Below are 7,782 nucleotides of genomic sequence, written 5' to 3'. Positions count from 1 at the left end.
GGGTTGAAGTAACAGTTGATATATTTTGTACTGAAGTTAAAGAGCTCTCTTCCATGTCAATAGCATTGATATTATCATCTGTTCTATTTACCTCTTTAACCATATCAATGGGAGTTTCAGCTGCCCTTTCAGTTGCTCCATCTTTTCCAAAGAAATTAACTAATCTATCAAATATAACAAATTGTTTTCCTCTCCATCTTTCAGTATTCTTGTTGTGCTACAACACAAGAAACTAAAATTAATTATATTGTTACAATATAAATAAAAAATCAAATAAATTTATCTATAACCTTAAGTTAAACCTTAACGTAATTATCTCATGCTTTATCGCTATCCACCTTAACGCATTTGAGCATGTCATTCCATGCAAATCCACTTGTATTAAGCATGTAAAAAACAATTCCATATTGTTTATTCCAATGTCTCAATTTTGAATAGATATGAAGATTTGCTTTTATCCCCGAATTAGGAAATCGTGCTTCCAAAACCTTCTCAACATGGATCATTGTTCCAGGTTTGAAAGATCCATTATCATATTGAAATCCAGATGCTACCATATCTTCAAGTATAGATAACAAAACATCTTCTTCAGCCTTACTCCATGATCGTCTTGATTTTGATTGACTATTTTGTCCCATCATTCCTCTCTCTATATATATGCATATTAATAATTTGAAATACATTTACAATAAATTATAGATAAGCAAATAAACATGTACAATCATCAATTAGACTAATAAACAATAATAGTAAAAATATACATATTGTTAACATATCAAAAAAATCATTTCATCACTAGATGTCATATAGTGAAATACAATTTAATGGTGCCTATTCCCTCTCCATTCGTCATACATTCGACTTGCTAAGTTATCCCTCCAAGTTGACCATTTATTTGAAAATTCAACTGTACCACTTGTGCCTACTCCTTCACTTTCTTCGTTTTCTAAATTTGTACCATTTATATTTGCTTTACTTTCCAATGGATCGGCAGACATTTCACCTTTAATAAGGTTATGTAACAAGCAACATGCAGTAATTATTCGGCATTGAGTTTTGATGGGGTAAAACGCTGGACTCCTTAAAATGCCCCATCGCATCTAGCAATCCAAAACATCTTTCTATAACATTCCTTACTGAAGCATGTTTCATATTAAAATACTGTGAAGGATTAGTAGGTTGACCATCCTCTTTCCATTCCGATAAATGATATCAGGTTCCTCTATAAGGTGCAAGAAACCCCTCTCCATTTGTGTACCCACTATCGACAAGATAATAATTTCCTGTATTATGAAGAAAAACATTAGGTTTTGTATGTGTTTTTTTATTTTATTATTCTAACAAATAAATTATACAATTCTTTATATACCTGTGGGGATTCTTAACTCTTTCGGCCTAGTTACTGCATTCTGAAGTACTCTAGAATCAGAAGCAAAACTTTCCCACCTTGGTAAAATAAAGATAAACTTCATGTCATGGGAACAAATGCCTAAAATATTGGTTGCAATTTCTTCTTTTCTGGTTTGATAACTTGGTTTATCATGTTCGGACACACGAACTGTCAGAACCCATCTAAAATTCCTCACCAGAACCCTAGACAAGCCCTAATATCAGGAAAACCATACTGGACATTCCAATGAGAAATCCGGCAGAGCCTCCCCTAAGGGTTGGACTTACCACAATTTCTCTACACTGAAAATACACTTCTAAATGCACCACCTTATTCCTCCCACTTTACTATAAGATATTACCACAAATTTCAGCACTTCAAAAATTAACAGGGAACCAGTGTACAATTAAATAAATAAATGTCCAAACAGTATATAGAGCGTTATTAGTACAATTGAATATGAAATTTAATACAAGATAGAAATGAAAGGAAAATCCTTTTGGTCTTCGACAACAAACCAAGATGTCGAGCTCTCCCCCGGACGATCAACGTCGACTAACCTGGGCCTAAGGGAACGGAATTTAAAAATATGGGATGCTAATCATCTCAGTGAGTAACCTAATCTACTATACAATAATAATAATAATAAAAGGGTAAATAACTTAGTTAATTGATTAATAAGAAATAAGTAAATAAATAATAGGTAGTTAAAAGTAATATTTTCCCTCAAAACCCTTACGATTCACTTAGTTGGAAAAGTTTCCTTTTTAAAACATTTTCGCAAAACTCAACATTTTATGCCCCAAAAATCAAGAAATAATTAGTCAAATAAATTTCAAATAACATACACGAATTTAAGGATCCAAAATTATAATGGAAATATAGAATAAGGCATCACTAGATAAAATAAATAAAATCATAAATAAATTTGTATTAAAGAAATTTGGCATAAAAACAAAAATAAACCCAATATGTAAATTATAAAATTTATTAATTAAATTAATGAAATAATCAAAGAAACATTTTAAATCAATTTAAACATCTATATAAAACAAATGATAAAAATATAATAGAATTTATCTTAAAATACCAAATCGATTTAAATGATAAAATCAAGGCAATAACTTTTAAAACATTAACGAGAATAGGTAATAAAATCACGATAACAATTTCATAAAATTTGTGTAAAGCTTTAAATTTAAATAAATAATAAAAACATTATTAAATACATTTAATTTAAAATCATGTCATCAAAATAATTTGATGCACCCACTATATACCAGTGTCCTAAATACCACCAGACAGGAGGTTAAAGAGAGAAACCGGCATACGTCACGTGGCGTCCCACCGTGCCGCTGCAAACAGGCATCTCGGCTATGGAAAGGCAACCGACCCTCATCCAATGGCAACCACATGACAACCCTATAATCACTTGTGTGCTACTCACACCTACCTGCGCACTCACCACATCCACCTGCGCGCTAAGCATATCCATGTATAAAGAACACCAGTATGTGTATGGTGCATCTAAAAATCATAAAATCAATATATTTATTTTCAAATCTCAAAATCTCATAAATACTACCGGGTTTATTCCATCTAATTAAACCTGTAAATTTTCCACAATTCCTTTGTAAATCATCATCATAAATCCATCGCATAAATTCCATCAATTTCAAATCCATCAATGAAATTAACAACAATTTAAATAAATATTCCTTCAATTCCTCAAAATTCAAATTATAATTAAATCACATAAAAATCTCAAAATTTGTAAATCCATGTAAAAGCATTTTTATTGCTTGAAATAAACTCACAATAATTTTAACAATAAATTAAAAATGTTAAAATCATAATTTCCCTAAATATCAAATTTCCATAAAATGAATTTCCATAATTTATCAAAATTAAAATATGCTTTAATGTACATATACATTTCAATTTATTCAAATTGTGCCATCAAAATTTCAAATATAATTTTGCTAAATATTTAACACATAAATATTAAATCCAAACATTTAATTATCACAAAATAAATATAATTTAACACCCGAAAATAATTTTGAAGGTGGGTCACTCACCTCAAGCACGCAATCCAACCAAGATCCTTCATAGGATCAATTCTACGGCTCACACGTGCTCCTAGAACAACAATATTACACAGGATCAAATAAATTAATATTTTATTCGGATAAATAATACTCGGTACCCAGGGAAGCGAACACAAATGACAACTAATATTCGCAAATAATATATCAAAACGAAGCTTACAACACGAGGATTAAGGATTGACCTTTACCTTCCGGAGATCGGACCCGAGGTGGCTGGAATCTCGTTGGGAAGGTTTCGGTCTTTAGGTTCTCAGCTCTCACAAACCACTGTGAATTGGAGGAAACCGACCTCAGATCTGGGTTCAAGGGTTAGAATTAGTGGGAAAAGGTGGGCAGTGCAACTGGAAGCTCGCCGAAAAATTGATTTCCCGACGAGCCGCCGTGGTCATCGGAACCCGTCACTGCCGGAGGCGTGTCCGGTGGCCACTGGTCTTGATTTTTGGTGGGAAAGTAGATTGGGGAATGGGTGACTTAACAGGATCGACGGTGAGGCAAACAAAGATCTGGTTTAGGAGAAATCGGTCGAAAAAGGAAACAGACCTCTCCCCAGAAAACACCCCGATTCGGGCGTTGGCTAGCTGGCTGGTTTTGATGGATGGGATAAGGTGGTGAAGCGTGTGTACTGTTTTGGTAGTCGGAAATGGGTGAACGGCAGTTGGCCGATCCTTCCCCTTTTTCTCTCTATTTCTCTATCCTTTTTCTCTCTCCTCCCTTCCCTTTTTAGCCAGTCAAAACGCCCGTGGGTGCCACTGTGCACTTACGGGTGGGTCCACTTTTGTGACATGTGGCATCACTGTTCACACACATACAGATCCATGAATAGTAAATGCTGTCTCGGAAAAACTTCACAGGTTCGTGACTTTCAAACCACATGTCCAAATCGGACGTGCCACTAGTCTATGAACTCATATCGATGAGTAATTCATAACCATGCGTGAGTCAAAGTTCAACTTTGTCACGAACAAAAAGTCAACTCCGACATCCTTTGGACAGTTTGCACCTCAACTTGTTTTGCTCATAACTTTCAAACGGTAGCTCCAATTTCGACATGCTACTAGTCTATGAACTCGTGACAATGCGTACTTTGCAGCAGTACTTTGGTCAATGTGAAATTCTACCGAGAGCAAAAAGTCAACATTTGACCCTTTCTCGGTCAATGACGGTCAACCTCGATAAAATTTGAAAAATTTTCGGTGTATTTCGAGACGAGGTGTTACAGGAACCTTAATATAAGTTCTATCCAATACACCCAAACAATTCTATGTAAATTATAAATAATTAGTATATAAACAACATAGTGCAAATATGTTAAAAATGCTTAGAGATCGAAGTTACAAACAACTTTTATTAGCTTACCTTAAACTATATCCATCTATCATCGATACAATTTTTAGGAACTGGTTCTGGAACATGAAAGAATTTACTTTGCAACCGTAATACACCATGTAAAATGGAATTAAAATACCTACAAATTGTTTCTTCCAATTTCTTAAATCTATTGCCAATTATACGATTCTTCACATGGTGAGCAAGTATATGTAAGAACATACACACTTACTCCTTTAAGGATACTTTACCATCTCTCTTTATCCTTCCATCACTATGAAGTAGCTCACATAATATTCTAAAAGTTCTTCTATCCACTGGAAGTTGATTTATACATTCCAAATCACTATTGCCTATTATACTATCTAAATAACTCAATCTCGGCTTATGCATAACAAAGCTTCGATCTCTAAGCATATGATTGTTATAACGATTTTGTCTTCTCTTTAATATCCATAACATCATCATCAACATTAAACTCATCATGTGTAAATGCCACACTCTTATGATTAGAAACGCAAATATTTTTTTTTTGATCCATATCTATCCATTAAAAAATTAAAGGTTAATCAATATTATATATTTCTTCTAAACTAAAAGAAAGAATTAAAGTAAATCATATAAAAATCAATATTATTTAGTTCTTTTCAACTATAGGGCAAAACTAAAATAAAACATATATAACAGAAAAAAAATAAATACAAAATAAATACAAAAATTAATAAAAAATAAAAACCCTCGTATGTTTAGCTAAGCTTAATTTAAAAGGTTGAATAGGCATATGGGCACCAAGCTGGTTGCTTTGCATACATATTTTCTAACTTGTTTTTAAAGAAGTTAATTTCCTGTGCATTTGCATTATTCTATGCTACTTAATTTCTAAATAAAATAATACACACACACACACACACACACACATCGGAAAGAAGACGTGTGAAGTTCAAGGTCCACAAAACATTTCTTTGTGCAAGCAACTCTTTAACTTTTCAAAGTTGAAACCTTTTTTTTTTATTTTTTTTTATAGTAATCAATGCTCAGAGATGTAAGGCTTAAATCTTTATGCACTGCTTAATGCTATTACATAAAAGTTTTTAAGATAGGGCAATGGTTTGAAAGGAATAAAGGAAACTGAGATTTTTTTTTTCTAGGAAACTGAGTTTTTTTTTTTTTCTTTCTTTCTTTTTTTTTTTTTTAAAGGTTAGAAAAAGTATCAATTTTGTTGTTGGTGGGGAAAATTTTTTTAGGCTTTGGATTATTTTTGGTTGGGAATATTATTAAAGTGTCGCATGCAACCTTGCTTGCCATATGCGATGATCAATCATTTGGACCTATAGCAGAGGACTGGGAATCTAATAAGAAAGCTGGATTTCCCGTGGAATCAACCTAATGCCTAATTTGACCAAATTAGGAAAACCCGTGTTCCATGCAAATTCTTCAAGCAAAGCCCTGTTAAATATTGATTTAAATAACACTGCGGACTTAGGCACTTCGGAGTCTAATTCTTAAGAGCTCATCCTAAATCTAATTTTTATAAGTATTGGGATTAGTCTAAATGAAATTTTCTAGGCTTTGTTTTGTAAGCCTATATTTGTGTCTCAGACTTTGGCAGGGAGAAGAGGAAAAAAAAATTGAAATGGATATTATTTTATCTTATTTAATTCACCAAGATCCAATCCACAACACACCAACAGCAGCCAATCTACAACACAACACACCAGTAGCCAATTCACCAAAGGCCAATTCACATCACAACAAAGCCATCTTATCATAAAAAAAATAATTAAACAAAATTATTGTACAAGCAACTTATATTACAAAATTTTCCACAACCGTTCTCTGTTTGGTTGCAGAGAAATCTCCAGAAATGGGGGAAAAAAAAAAAGGAAACGAAAAAATCAATTCGAAATTCACACCCTCTCTATGTTACGAGCTTCAATAGATTTAAAAGAACACAGGAAGAGATTCAAACTGAAGACCATTAGCTTTGTACCATCACAGAGGCTTGGATCAGGAAGCAAATTTAGGTGGTTAGCTTTCTACCATGACAAAGGCTTGGATCAGTAAGCAAATTTAGGTGGGTCAACTATATATGTTACACTCTCACAGATTGGCAAGCAAATTTTATGGGTTTGGGTAACAAAGCCGAGGATCTGGAAGAGAGGGTTCATATTGGGTCAACTATGGCAGATTTTGGGTCGGTCCCCATCTTTCTCTCTCTCTCTCTCTCTCTCCACGCACACACACACACACACACACTCTCACGGATGAGCAAGCAAAGAATAAAAAATACACAGATCAGCAAGCAAAGAAGCAAGCACCCAATCGGCCATGAGAAGACTTACTTGCAATGTGTAGAGGTTGGAAGAAGACAAATCAGGCCTAGTTTTTCTTTTTTCCTTGTAATTGATGGATAGAAAGAAGGAAAAAACATTAGATCAGAGTGAGAAAAAAAAGAAAGAAGAAGAGAGAATTGTGAGAAAACTTACCAGAGAACAGAGATGGGAGAGGCGATGGGAGAGGAGAAGCTGCGAGTCATATTACGTTATACAAGGAAAAAGTAGTGTATTAGATAATACACCTTCACCTGGTTAAAAAACACGGAAGGGAATTATGTAATACAATACCCTTCCCGTGTTTTCATATGCCAAACATGGTATTAACTAGTACAATCCATCCTAATACCCCTTAATATAGGGTACAAAACACACCCAAAGTGTATCAAAACCTAAAGATTCAAGGACCAAAATGCAACTACAGACATAAACTATAGGAAGCACGAAGAGCACCTCTAAACTATCATCGAAATCTTAAAATATATGGAAACAAGAAAATTGTGTATGTTGAGTTTGCATCTACTTTTTAGGTTCTATGTAGCTTTTTCATTTGTTGAAGTCCTTCATAATAGTTTCCTCAATGGCGAGGTATTAGGATAAAGCACATGGTCTTTCTTGTAGC

At 33.6% G+C, this 7,782-nt stretch overlaps 1 long non-coding RNA gene across 2 annotated transcripts; it reads right to left on the bottom strand.

The window, feature by feature from the left end:
• Positions 1 to 728: 728 nt before the first annotated feature.
• Positions 729 to 7,433, bottom strand: LOC125419300 (uncharacterized). Of its 2 annotated transcripts, none has more exons than XR_007238275.2 (5): positions 7,314 to 7,433; positions 3,690 to 7,223; positions 3,472 to 3,532; positions 1,370 to 2,871; positions 729 to 1,283 (listed from the first exon to the last, which is right to left on the bottom strand). It is a non-coding gene; the product is annotated as an uncharacterized LOC125419300 (long non-coding RNA). The 2 variants fall into 2 exon arrangements; XR_007238274.2 differs by having other exon boundaries at positions 1,370 to 2,864.
• Between the last annotated feature and the right edge of the window lie 349 nt (positions 7,434 to 7,782).

This window comes from Ziziphus jujuba, chromosome 11 (assembly GCF_031755915.1).
Source record: "Ziziphus jujuba cultivar Dongzao chromosome 11, ASM3175591v1".
NCBI classification, from domain to species: domain Eukaryota; kingdom Viridiplantae; phylum Streptophyta; class Magnoliopsida; order Rosales; family Rhamnaceae; genus Ziziphus; species Ziziphus jujuba.
This window is presented reverse-complemented; position numbering and strand designations above follow the sequence as displayed.